The 14,458-nt window shown below is 43.2% G+C and overlaps 1 protein-coding gene across 3 annotated transcripts in view; it reads left to right on the top strand.

Moving 5' to 3' along the window:
• The window catches only part of TP63 (tumor protein p63), a 128,634-nt gene that overhangs the window by 51,619 nt on the left and 62,557 nt on the right, over window positions 1-14,458 (top strand). The gene's annotated exons all lie outside the window — the stretch shown is intronic.

Below are 14,458 nucleotides of genomic sequence, written 5' to 3'. Positions count from 1 at the left end.
CCCCCACAGCCCTCAAGAGGGTCGGGCACCCCTTTCCTATCCGATCAAGGGTTCGTAAGCCCTAACTCCGTCCCAGAGGCTCATCCGTGGGTGGACGGGTCCAGACAGGTCTCTCCAGGCATGAGGGGTGGGTAAACCTAGCAACCAGCTCTGCTCTCTTCAAGGTCTCCCTAGACCAGCCATTTATATCCTGCTTCCCCTTCCCTGCAGGCCTTGGGGCCTAGTCACGTGATCTAGGAAGAAACCAACCGCAGAAGAGAGCTGGACCTGGATCCATCTCAAAGGTCCAGCCCCCTTTGACAGGGACGGCTTCTCTTTCTGTGTTTGTTTTTTGTTACTGCCTTGCTCAGGGGACCTTGGTCCACGACAGAGGTGCTGTGGGCAACTGGCGTAAAGATAAAAATAGTGTCCCCTCTTGCCCCATCCCCACCCCACCTCTTCAATGGAGGAGCAGGCTGCTGAATTAGCTGAAGTCCATGTTGTAGACAGGGTTCTGGATATGGATGGCCCAATGCTCTGTCACAAATGGTGACGTCTCCGGTATCGAATGAGCTTTATTTCTGTGAAATACGAAGCTGAAGCACATGTCACAGAGATGCTAGTGGAAAGAATCAACTCGAGCGCTTTCGTTGCAATGTATGAAAATGAAACACATCCGGGTGTTGTCCACCTGGGCTTTTATTTTATTTTTTTTAAATATTAATGCTAACTTTTGAGTTTGCCCAAACAAGTAACATCACATCGCTTTCAAAAAATTGTTTAATTTGTGTGCAGATCTGCTGACTCTTGAATGTTGTATGACGACACTGGCCTACACGTCACGGATCCAAATAGAAACTTTTGGTTTTATTTAAAGTTCTGTTAGTTCCGCTCTAGGAACTATGAGAAAGCGGGAGGACGGGGCCGAAGAGCGTCGGGGAGATGGAAGATCTTTTTAATTGTTGGCAAAATGGCAGCTGGCTTCAACAAGAAATGAACATTGCAATGCCATGTTGCAAAAGGCTGTAAAAAGGCCCCTCCAGAAATGGGAAAGGGTCTGTTCCTCCTGTGGAAACTTGGCATTTTATTAAATGGAACAATTGCCTTAATTCTTTTCTTTGCAAGCACTCTTGAAAATGAGGCGAGTGAGAAGTAATGCAAAGTCATTCCAGATTGGGGCAGGTTGAAATCATCCAAAGTTTAGAAATTTTGACCAAAAACTGGTGAGAATTCTTCATGCGGAAAAAACCATTGCCATTTCAAATGCCTCTATTCTGGAGGCAGAGATTATTTTCATTCAGTCTGATTGGACTGTTTCCATCCTCCACATCCTTTTGCCATCTCCTGAGATCTAGGATGCCATCAACACAAGTCCAGATACATTGTCATGAAACTTCTTTAGGAGTCTTCTTTCATTTTTTATATTTTACTTTGGTCTTTTATTTTAAGACTAATAAGTAACTGTCTTAAGCCAAGTGAAATTGCTTCCATCTCCTCCTCCCTCCCCCCACCCCCGTATAAAGAAACAACAAAAGCCAGGATTGTCTATTACATGTCTGTTTTCCCAGATGTCTGGTGTGGTGTCCTTTTTGCTGCATCGCTCAGATTATTTACTTGGGTGTTTGGCTCTGATTCTATTACCCTACGTATGGGAAAACCAGCAATGCTAGGGTACCTGGAGGGAATGGCACTTGCAAGAGAGAGTGGTGGCTGTAGATGGAATAAATATCTTATCTACGCCATGTACTCTGACTTGTCCTGTCTGTATTATTTCAAGATGCAATTATATTTCATTCTTGTGATGGGTTAAGTGGAGTGGTGTTGGCGTTGCTCAAGGGCAAATCTTACTTTTTATTTACAAAACATTCCCACTAAAATTCTGGAAATGCTTCAGAAGGAAGCTTTCCCACTGATGGATTTGTCTAACATCGCAAATGGAGGCAGGTAAGCCCCATTATTCCTCTGGCACCGCCCCCAGCACCGTGGTTAGAATGTGCAGACCGTGCAATAAAATGTATGACGACTCGTCAACAGAGATTGCATGAATCATCCAAAAGGAGAGTAGCTGGTGATCATGCTCAGGTTCATCTTCTGGGGGTAAAAGCGAAGAGAAAACTCAGCTCACCCTGGAATTAGTATCATGTGACTTTTGTTAATCCCAGTCTAAATGGGAAAATCGCTATTCTGTGCAATGTGGCAGTTCAAGTGCTTTCAGAAATAGCTCTGTTTTTAAACACGTCATATATATATATATATATTTTATGTGTGTGGCAGTTATTGTGTTCCCATCTTAGCTCTGTGTTCTGTGCATTTTCCTCTGACTGTTCACCGAGGTTGTTCTCTTCAGAGTGACACACAAGTTCAGCCGTGTTTAGACATGTGGGTGGGTCTCTCTGGATGAATAAACCTGCTTTTGAAAACATTTCCTGTTTTGTTTTCTTTAGTTATATTATTAAAGGATTTCTCAGAAATTCTTAAGTTGTTCGTCTCCCAAGCATGGTTTCCCATCATCCTTTTCTTTATTGAGCTGCAGTGAGATATGGCAGCTATCGGAGGGATTACTGAGCTGTTTTATAGTAGGACAAACCGCATGATGAGAGTCTAATAAACAAATACAGGTAGAGTATGTAGAGGGCATTGGTGTGAACATGACTTTGCCATTTCCTGTTTGTCCCTTTCAGCTAAATTACAACATGACATATAAAGGATATGCCAATTTCTACATCAGGTTACAAAGACGGAGTAAGTCTCTCTCTCTCTCTCTCTCTCTCTTTTAAAGTCACACTTCCCAATTTTGCCTCCATATTTGCTTCACATACAAGTTACTGCAAATATAGAGGTGATGTGATTTAAAGCAGCTTAAGGGCTATTGCTGTGAAGGAATGATGATCAAATGGAGCAGTTGTCTAGGCTCGGAGACGCTGGAAAAGTTTTCTGCTTCTTGCTTCTGGCAAGGTAAACTGTAGGCTTCTTCTGTGATGAGATCTGGAATCTGAGACCAGCTGCTTTTCCCCTTCAGCTAATTTTATGTCCTAATCAACGGGTACTGGATTTTTGTTTTTTGTCTCTAAACTAATGACCATCGCTGTCATATATGGTTGCTCTTCAGATAGGTTGTCACGTACATGGACTGTGTGTGTGTAGGGGGGTGTGTAGGGGGGTGTGCTCCCCAGAACTACTGTTACTGGAATCAACCCCCTGCAAACACTTTTGGGCCTTCCCAACAGTAGCGTTTTTATCAATCTCCCACCCCTGCAGCTTCACCAGGGTTTCAGAGACGTAGGCAGGAGGGAAGTGTTAACCAGCAGCCAGCTGACCTGTGCTGCACAGCTGCTGGTGCAGAGGTGCGAGTGTTAGCCTAAGCTGGCTGAAGTGTGGTGTGTGTTGTTTTTGGCACATTTCTAAGCTTCTGCTCGAACTTCACTTCCATTTTACTTGGAAACGGGCCCTGGCGGTGAGGTTTGAGTGTGCATCTCGGCTGAGGCTGTTACAGATGCAGGGACCAGTTCTGGGGGTTGGCTCTTGATCAAACTCCTCCTGGCCCCCGGGAACTTTGGAAAGCAGCATGCAGGGGGGGCTCTTGAAACTGGAAAGGGCTCCAGCTTCCTCAAGCTTGGAGAGACACTTGTCCTCCATTTCCACCCGCTCATGGGTGGAGAAGAAGGAGGACAAGTGTCTTTCCAAGGGGGAAAGTTCATGGTGGAGTGGTGTGTGGGGATGAAAGGGATGGGTTGTGTGGATGCTAGCCTCTCTAGGTTTTATCCACATCTAGGAAGCATTGCAAAGGGTTCTGATCCCCCTGAGCGGAGGGGGGAAGGAAGCTATACAGCGGACTCCTGCCCAGTGTACAGGCATGTGATGGCTGCAAGGGGCAATTACTGTAAATTTATAACATTGGTATTTAATGCTTCAGGAGCACGCGTGAGCTGAATATAATAGCTAGAGAGACTTCTGTGGGCGTGTATCACTATGTACAATATGTAGCACTGTAAGTTACACTGTCATGAACATTTTCAAGTCAGCTGTATTGAAAAAATGAAGGGATCTCTTTGCCATGTTGTCAGATTAAGTAGTGATTTTTTGGGGTCTCCAACTTGAGAGACTGTTTGAAGGGCTTGATTTTTTTCCCCCGAGCCCTGAGCAACTACCCACTGAAAGTCAGACTCCTTGAAGATCCCAAGTTGGGCACCCAAAATCAGTCATGGTTTTAGAGAATCTCACCCCTAGTTGTTTCACCATCATGCAGTTAGCTTACTGTTCTGTACTTCATGCCTTGTATGAAAATAGATTTGGTCAGTTTCACCAACCCTTATACAAATAAGTAGACTGCCTAAAAAGATATTCTTTGGTAGCAGATGAATGTGAAAGAATGTTGGAGGAGGAGATTCTTTAGGAAACTTATTGTTTTCGGTGTTCTCTCTAAAGCATTACTCATTTCCACTAGAATGACCAGGTCTAATCCAGCCCCACGAACACTAGTTCACATGAAGAAAGCCACTGAAAAACCAAAACCAACCCAGGAACAGATTGAGATCAACCAAATAGTTTGCTATGGTCAAGATTTTGACGTACATGTGACTGTTTAAAATAAAGAGACACAGATGAATATGGAATAAATTGAAATTTCCTGAATAATGTATATGCAGTTGCTCATGTAAAAATAAACAAGAACAGTTTGCATTATGGTGACCAGATGTCCTGATTTTATAGGGACAGTCCCAATATTTGGGGCTTTTTTATATAAGCACCTATTAGCCACCCACTCCCTCCCTATTTTTCACACTTGCTATCTGGTCAACCTAGTTTTCATGCACAGTTATTGTATTTGCACTCAGTTATGGTAATTTCAGATATAAATGACCAGTTGGTATCTTGCAGGTCCTTTAGGCAAATATTTATTGCAATTGCATTCATGCAATTCTGAAAATTTGCACTGTGTATTTGGATGCTAAATAGTCTTCTCTGTTTTACAAATAGCACCGGAGGTTATGCATGGGTTTTAACTTTGGGCGATAAAAGTAAGTGTGCGGAAGTGTGGGTTTGGATGGGTGGCCAAAAACATAATCTGGGTGCCTACATTTAGGCTTCTAAACTTGCGTTTAGCTTTAGGCAATAGAGATTCATATTTTTGGCCTTTTTAGCGGTCCTGAGTTCATGTACCTCATTTGCCGTTTGGGTTGCAAAAATTAAAAGGGAATATTTATTTGTTTGGAATTTTTAAAATATAAAATAAAAATTCTGGGCGATGTCAGCTGTTCAGTTTTCTAAAAGGCTGGTTTTACCAAATTTTAAATTTAGGTCCAGGTTTGGCCTGCTGACATCCTTGTTTAAACCTTGGAAGAGGCTTATGTGTGCTTGACGAAGAGCAACAATACCTGTAGGCCCCAAACTTAACTGGCCACAACAAATGTCCTCAAAACCCTGTGCGAGCTCTGTGCAAGCTCAAAACCTTTTTTCTCTGACCAGCCGAAGTGGCTCCAGTGAAAGATATTACTTCACCTGCCTTGTTCCTCAAAGCCGAATGTTTTAGGGGTCTCATGCTTTCTCTAGCAACTATTGTTGGCAAGGCGGGCCAGCCGGAACAGACTAAAATGGCCAGATGCTCTAGTGAGTGTGGCGTTCTCTATGATTTAATCAATAGACTTTCACATTTGATCATAACCATTCTTCCTTGCTTTTGGTGGGTACTTTTAAATTGCCCAGTTCTCGGTATCCTTCTGTAAATTGCCTTACGAATTAGTCTTCCTAAGTATTTTCCATGTTTGCATCATGGTTCAATGTTTACAACAAAATGCATTCCTTGTGAATACGCAGCCTATCTACACTACCTGTTTCTGATTGAAATATTTGCTGTCTGTCATAACTGTCACCCATTTTGTATTTGTGTTTTAAAGCAGATGGATTCGGGTTTAACCTAGTATAATTGAGCCAAGATGCAATCAATTGGAGATGAGTTTGTGAGCCATTACTGACCCTGTATTCCACTGTTGCCTTGTGCTCTTTGGCTATGGTTTTTATGGTTCCATCTGCCACCTTTCTGTGTGGATGAGACACAGACATCCTGTCAGGCCTGACTAATAATGTCCCCTCCACTTAATCAAATGCTAAATGGCTAAATGACTGAGAATCATTTAGGTTACACCCTGTTGAAGAAAAAAAGAGTTCAAGAAATTAGGCAATCATAATCAGCAAGTAGTAATTTTCCAGCCCATTCTCTCTCTCCCTTGAATTTTGACAGAGTTCAGTCAATTCCTCTTCTATTCGAATGTCCATTTTCCCATTGAAAACTGCTTCCTCCCCTTCCCTAGTCCAAACATTTGTCACTAGAAATCTTAGCTCAAGTTTTTCCTGATCTCAACCCGTGATTTATGTTGTGGTTTTCTTGGCTGGCATTTGGCATGCAAACCAGCCCCCAAAGCATGGTCATTACAATCCAGCAGTCTGTCTTTATTTTACCCCCCTTTTGAGATCTTATTATCTTTAGATCTGTTTGTCTGATTTTTTTTTTGTTTTTTGTTTTTTTTTTTTTTAAGTGAAAATCTCTCTGCTTGGCTCCTTGACATTCTGTTCTCCAGCTGGTAATGCGAGAGCGTTAGAAGCTGCTCGCCTGCATTTCAGTTTCATTACCTTGTCTGAAGTCTGCTGGTGTTGAAGGATATTAGTTGATCTGCTTTAAAATTGTGGAATTTGATGCTTTGGAAGATTTGGCACTCTGAGTGCTGGTGTGAAATATGTGGCGTTGCAAAGAGACTTACAATTTAATGTTCACTTTGTTTTTCTGCTATATACTTGTAAGGTTTTTAAATGGATTGTTGTTTCTATCTGTGTGTGGCTTAGTGTGAAGGGGCGTGGCAGAAAAGTTGCAATGCTTTTAAAAATAAATGGCCTGAATTTTCAGAAGTGACTCTGCATATTGGGTGTGTCCATTATTTTGGGGGGAAGGGGAGAGGGAAGGCTGCCTTGACTGAAAACTCCTTTGAAGATGATTTTTCAGAAGCTGAACGCTGCTCGGCTCTTTCTGCTCAAGGAAGCCCCTTTCCATGATCTATTTTGTGCAGTACTTTCATTATCAGAGTCTAATGTGGTGTTAGTTCATGTGTATAAATGATCTGTCTCATTCAGGAGATAATGAAATCTCTATCGTCAAATGGCCTACGCTGTCAGGTTTGATAATCCTGGTTTTAGACCAGCTCTGTGATGTGAACCTGAGGCAGGTGGTCGAAGACCAAAAAATGAAAAGCATTTCTCCCTTAGGCTGGGCTTGGTTCGAGGGCACTAGCTGAAAAATGTTTGCAGAGTTAAACTAGTTGAGTGTGAACCATGGCGTGAAACTCAGCTTGAGCTCAAAAGAAAAATTAACAGAAGCCTCAAAGAACTCTGATCTTCAGTGTCGGGTGCAGACTTTTTTTCCTCTTGGAAAATCGTACCATGGGGTGCTTTCACAAGAATCAAGGTGACTCTTAGACCCCAGTCCTGCAAACATGTACATGGTTTTAATCACATGAGTAGTCCTGTCAAAGTGCTCGTGTGTAAAGTTAGACCCAGGCATAAGCTGTTGCCTTAAATTGGTTTGGTTTGGCTTAATAAAAAGGCTGTGCAGGAATTTTGAAATGTAAACCAAACACTCTTTCCCCCTGCCCCCCCCAGCCCCTCGCATTCAAAGTGGGACAGATCATCCTAGAGAAAATGATCAAGCCTGTATATTTTTTTAAAAAGCCTTTCATGAATACTGTATGGTAAGTTTACATAAAGCGTATTCTCCTCTGTAAATATATGAATGTAACAGGAGTGCTGTTCACTCATAAAAAATTTAACTTCTAAAAATACAAATGTCTGTCTTCTCATTCAGTGAATCTGGTTGACTGTCTCTAAAAACCAACGCCAAAGATTTGAGGTGTAGTTACTGAGAAGTGTGCCAGTATTACGATTGGGAAACTTCTGACACCTGAACAATGGTAGCAAAATATATTTTCGTTAGATGAGAAGCAGGCAGAAAAAACTTGATTTTTAATGTATCCGAGTTTCAGATCGTGGTGTAAGTTCCCAACTGCATTTCAGCAGATTTTCTAGCTGAACTAAAGAAAGAGTACTTTATTTTATATAGGCAAAATTTTGTTTGCTGGGGATAAGCTCATGAGAAGTCTAGATGAAATTTTAAGTGTCCCTTACCACATATATATACACTGATAAATGAGCATGTGCACTCCAGATAATGTAGCAAACTGTTGTTATTAATATCACTTGGCGAATGTTTAAGGCTAAAAGATATTTTTCCCCCTTATGAACTTTAAAAAAACAAAACAAAACAGTTGTCTTTTATTTGTATTCCAGTAGCCCCAACTGAGATTGGAGCTGTACATACATAGTAAGAGACCACCCCTACTCCAAAGAGATGATTATCTGAGTAGAAAGGGAAGGATCACTGTGCCCATTTTACACCTGGGGAACTGAGTCACACAAGAAGTCTGCAGTGGAGCATGAACTCGAATTCGGTCTCTGAAGTCCAAGGCTGGAGTCCTAGCCATTGGCAGAGGCGATGGGAATGCTGTATGTTATACTGAAGGAGCATAATCCACTTTCGTAGGAGTTTGGCATCATTTTCAAAGTCTTAGCCTTGTCCCCATTACCACTTACGTTGGGAAAACTTATGTCGCTCAGGAGTGTGAAAAAACACACGCCCCTGAGTGACGTAAGTTTCACCGGCATAAGTGGCCATGTGCACAGAGCTGTGTTGGCAGCAGAGCTTCTGCCACCGACCGGGCTACCGCTGCTTCTTGAGGTGGTTTTGTTATGTTGATGGGAGAGCTCTCTCCTGGCAGTATAGAGGGGCTACACAAACCATCTTACAGTGGCGCAGCTGCATCGGTACCGCTGTATAGACATGGCCTTAATCTGACTCAAAGTGAAACCCTTCCATCCTGCTAGAAATTGGTGGGAACGGAGGCCACTGACACAAACCAAGTGGTATAGGTTTCTTCTGTCTCGTCGTCTCAGTTACACACTCAATGTCAGTTTGAACCCTGGTTCCGGTATAGGGCTGTGGGTGGGATCTCTTGTGTCCTGGTGCATTTCTTAGCACATGCACGAGTAGTAAATATGCTATTTATAAAGTACTGTATTAGCTTCGTCCTCTGACAAACTGGTAAAGCTGCCTGTGTCCTATTCAGCAGGAGCTCCATTAATGTAAATAGAAGAGCATCTTCTGTCAGCCAGAGTACTTTAAACCCCCTTCTCCACCCCATCCCCCAAAATCATTGCATTCATCGCACACTTCAAGAATGTGGGACTTTAAACCTTGCTTGAAGCTGTCACGTTTGGGAGACCTGGTATCTGGATAGTTATAACTAGCCTTAGAAACCATTTAAATAGCAGCTCCGTAAAGGTGTGTGATGGACGACGAATATGAAACTCCACAATACATTCGTTCTTCAGAGTGAAAACATCAGTGCAAATTTGCTTGCCATTTATTCCTGGAATTATTAGCCCTGGTGCCTTCAATCTTCACTGTGGTTCAGTGCTCAGTATGTGGCTAAAATGAAGTGTGTTGCATGGAGTCTTTTGGCCAGTAACGTGAGTTGTGATGGTTTGCATAAAATACAGATCTGTACTGAGAAGCTAGGTTGTCTTACGGCCAGTAACGGCTGCTAGAGGTTAGTATTTTGCCTGGTCTCTGGAGCTTCCTGTCGTGTTCTCAACCTGGCCCGTTTCTGCAATAGATTGGGCATCCGGGATGACACTTTTAAGGGTTCCCTGTTGGCCAGGGAACGTTTGAACCACATAGTGTTTCTTGACCTACTGGAGAAAAGGCATGATGTCTATGTGACAAAGTTTTGCTGGAGCTCTTTCAGATCTGCATTGCCAAGGCAGGGTCCTGCAGATTCCCCTCTTCTAGGGGAGTAGCTCTGCTTAAAATTCTAGTGGGAAAGCAATCTGGTGGGCAAAAATGATTGCCCCTGTGTCCCTGCCCACCCCATTCCTGTGTGTTGTGCTGTCATATATAAAGAGATCAATTGCACTTCCCTGAGAAGTCTTGTTCTAAAGTTATAGAGTAGCTTTTCTGACAGAGGAGACACGGGTGCTGACAAAGACTAAGGTGAAAACGGCCAGCTTTTCCATCCACTTATCAAAGCCTTCCCAATTTTCAGTGGGAAAAGAAACAAGAATTGGGCTGTGGCTGACGCTGGGCTGCAGATACGTTTTTCTCATGGACGTTCTCCTGAAAAGTTTTGTTTTCTTATGCAATCACTCAATAGCTGAGCTCTGTTCAAGCTGGCTGATGTTTGACTATAAGAAGTATTAGACTCTTAAAAGCTGTCTTCATTCTAAAAATGTGCTGATTGTTACTTAATGCATCTCAAAAACTTCCTTGCTTTTTTTTTGGTAAACTGTTTATTTATTTTGGAAGTTTTGAGAGGTTTACATTCCTTGCCATGTAAATATCAGACACAATGCAATAATGGTACAACAGTGAGCTGTCGTTTACTGAGCAGTTGGTTTTGTTCACATCTCTCCATTTAACAGGATGTTAGAATGAGCATCTTTACACTAAACATGACACGTTGGAAAAACGGCCTCAGTTTTACTAAGCGGGGGGGGGGAGAGCATTATTCTTGCACATAAATTAAGTGATCCTGATCACTGCACCTAGTCTTCTGATGATATAGCTGAGGTTAGTCCTGCTTTGAACAGGGGATTGGACTTAGATGTCCCTTCCAACTCTAATATTCCATGATTCTATGATTCTGAATGCCCCCTCGTGGTGTTACTTATTATAGTATTACTTAGTAAAGGAAATGTCTTCTGGACCGTGTTGCCCAGACCCTTTAGCTGAAAGCTGGGTAATTTTGTGATTGAAGATGGGAAAGATGACGTGTTATGATTTAATAACTGTACATTTTTTAAAAAAAATTCGGTCATCCCTTCATTTAAATCTTATTTAACAGTGTTGCTAGACCAAACACAAAAACACTATGGAAGTTCATGAGAACCTTAAAATGAAACTGAACATAAACGGGAAGTGAAAGTGACCAATCTAATTACACTGTCTAAGCAAAGAAACAGAATATGAATTAGATGTCTCAAAATCCTGTTTGTTCAGAAAATCTACTCTGAGGTGTTAGTAATAAGTCAGGAATTTAAAAAGGGGGGTGGGAACCTACAAACATTTTGAACCTGAGCCTTTATGAAAACACAGGTGCTAAAAATATGATGACTCAAACTTGAAAAGTTTATTTTTGAGCTTTTTGTCCTTTTGTCTTTGCTGGGTCAGGGCCTTAGACTGCATCTTATCTAAAGTCTAATGCAAAAGCTTTTTTCTAAATATCCTGGACTTCTTAAAAATATACTTTGCATCATTTCCCTAGAAAGGGCTGGATTGCAAACATGCACAAATGTACATTGCTTTTTGTTCTCTTGAGCGCACAATGTCTGTAGTTACTTCCTGGCCAAGGAGGCGTTTTATTGCCGGCTGAGCTAATGCTCAGTTGAATTCCAATGTGCTCCTTCTCCAGGCTGGCTGTCCCTCTGATTATTCTGTTGTCAGAAGGCGTGTGCCTCTGAAAGACTTATCTGATTCTTACCAAAGGGCTCGCGAGCGTCTCAGATACTGACCCCTGAATGCAAACAACTTTTCAAGCCTTTTGCCCAGGGCATGGCCTCCAACTGGGATACCTTACAGGTTTAGTGCAGTCAGGTGTATGCCTATGCCTTTTCTTTCCATGTCACCTGGGTGTGCAACACCTGTCCTGGGGGAGCAGGCAGGGTTGGAGGATTTGTAGGAGTCAGAGGGAAAGGAGGGGAGTCAAACAGCTGCTCGTGTCAGCGCTAGGATAAGTGTAAGGAGATTAATAGTTATTTAAAGAGCAGATGGGGACGTGGCATTCAGCTTTGGAATGTGAATATATAAATGTAATGGAATGGATATTCCACTGTTAACATTTAGACAGATGACCCCTGGATTGAATGGAATGACGAGGATCCGTCGATTCCCTGAAGGAGATCTTAAACTTTAATGGGATATTTATCTCTTCAATTGACATCTTGCCAGCATCTTCAGCATTTGCTCTCCATTCACTGTAGTTGCTCCGTCTGTCTGGGTGTTTCTCTTCCCCAATGCCTATTATATGGCCTGGAATTATGAATAGCTTGGACTAAAAGACTAGATTCTCCTCCTTTTTTTCCCCCCCCCCCCCTTTCCATTTGACGAGCTGCTCCGACAAACGCTTTTCATAATTGTGTTCCGTTTGTCTCTTCTGCTCATTAAGGAGTGCGTCAGATACAAATCTCCTGGAGACGTGAAGCAAATGAGTGTATCTAGTTAGAACTCTAGGGGCCTTTGTTTTCTTTGAAAAATACATATGAAAGTTAGATTAAATGGGGCTGGGCTTTCAAAGGAGAGTAAAGTAGGTAGGCGTCCAACTCCCTTGAAATTCAAGAATGGTTGGGTGCCTGGAAAAATTCTGGCCTGGATTGTGATCTACTACCACCAAGGCTGTACTTGACCTTTAACTGTGTGCTGTGTATGTTTAAAATTCAACACAAACATGGACATAGAGTGAATCTCACACCCACCCTGTAGGGTAGTAAATGTAAACTTTATTCCCATTTTACAGATGGGAAAACTGAGGCAGAGAGGCTATATGGCTAGCCCAAGGCTTTACAGGAGGTTCACCAAGGATTACTACTTAGAGCATAATTATTGTTTGTATTGGAGTAGTGCCTGGAGGCCCCATTATGCTAGGCACTGTACATCTAGTGACGGATGCTAGGCCATGCTGTCTCCCAACTCCATGTGTTTGGTCCTCCAGACTGTGCTCCACCACCCCTTCTCCATACCTCAACTTGCTTATAACCCTTTAGAGAGCCTGAAAGAACACACAGGCTTTACATACGGCCCTCAGAGTAACCAAGGTTGTTGGCCCGAGCGTGGGAGTGTCAGTAGAACATGCTGTAAAAGATTGGTGTATTTGATCTGCCTTTCAGACGAATCTGATAAACACCACTTGGTAGTGGAACACACCTGACACATAAGAAAAGCCTGGCTAACGTTGGATGCTTTAGCCTCGCAAATGAGCCGTGGGGATGTCTTCCTCTTCGCTTGTAACATACGGGGACAGCCCCCTACGAACTGTGACGAAGAGCTTAGAACCAGTGAATCTGTCTCGGGTCTCATTGCAAAGCCTGCTGTACACCGGAGTGGGAGTTTAGGGAGTGCTGTGTGGCTATGCAGGATCAGTGAGGCTTTTAATTCTGGACCTTGCTATCTAAAATCAGTGCTTTGACTTCACGGGGCTTCGCCAGTGGGTACATAAGATATGGTTGTCCAGGAACTGCTGTTTGGTGAGGCCGTCGCCATCGCAAAGATGAAGCGGGTGGGGAGTGATTAGCCCACATGTGATGCAGGAGACGTAGGCTTGGAACTCTTGCTCCCTTTGCCACGGGAGAGAGTTGAGTGCCTTGAGGGGAAAACAAGGCACGTGAGCTCGTGAAGAGAAAAGAGCTGCAGACCCCTGTCTCCTCCATTACCACCTGCTGACTGGTTGTAGCCCAGACTTTCCCTGTGTTCCCAGAATGCTGGGATTCCAGGGAAGCTTTGGATGGGCAGGAAAACACCCTCGGATTCTGCCAGACGCAGAATTGCTAGGGGCTCCCCACCTTTCGTAACAGACGCAAACAAGATGTTCCCATAAAGATAAGGGTTTCTGTTCACCTCTTGCTGCCATAGCTTTTTCTCCTCCCTTACCACTGCCTCCACCCTTCCTGCTCATCCTCCCTGGCTGTGCCATGTCTAATCTTCGACTGGAAGCTCCTCTGGTGTTGTCTGCCTGTTAAGTACCAGATGCTATGCAAATACAGCTGTTCACAAAGTCTGCTGCTCATTAGCATATGAAAGGAAACTTGTATCCAGCAAGTCAAAGGCTAATGCTCAATGAAACCCCTGCAATAACTCTCTTCTACCCTTGTGTGTCTGGTCAGTGGACGATATCTGTGATAAGCCGTGGTGGGACTGCAACACACAATGCAAATGTCTCAAGGGGACACACACTCGCACATTTTCATTGAGTAGTTCCTTCACTGGTGACACCTCATTGATTTCGATACATTTACTCACTGGGTGAATGAATGAGGCTGGCAGAATCTGACCCTAAATTCAGGAGTGGAACGGTCTAGGATTATTGGGAGTCAGGAGATTGATAGATTTTTTTTTTAAGGCCAGAAGGGTCCATTAGATCATCTACCTGACCTCCTGCATAACACAGGCCCTTAAATTTCACCCAGCTACCCCCTGTACTGAGCCCAATGACTTGTGTCTGGCGAAAGCATCTCCTCCCCAAAGGCCTCCACTCTGGATCCAAAACATCAAGAGATGGGGAATCCACCATGTTCCTTGGTAGTTTGTCTCAATGGTTGATCACCCTCTCTGCTACATCTATTGGATTGAGGCTCTCTTCCCAGCTTGGCTGTTGATATGTCATGTGAC

The sequence above is a fragment of the Emydura macquarii genome, unplaced genomic scaffold, assembly GCF_026122565.2.
Source record: "Emydura macquarii macquarii isolate MOO-44397 ecotype Brisbane River unplaced genomic scaffold, CSIRO-AGI_Emac_v2 contig_2365, whole genome shotgun sequence".
Lineage (NCBI taxonomy): Eukaryota > Metazoa > Chordata > Testudines > Chelidae > Emydura > Emydura macquarii.
The sequence above is the reverse complement of the archived record's forward strand: the minus strand, read 5'-3'. Positions and strand labels throughout refer to the sequence as shown.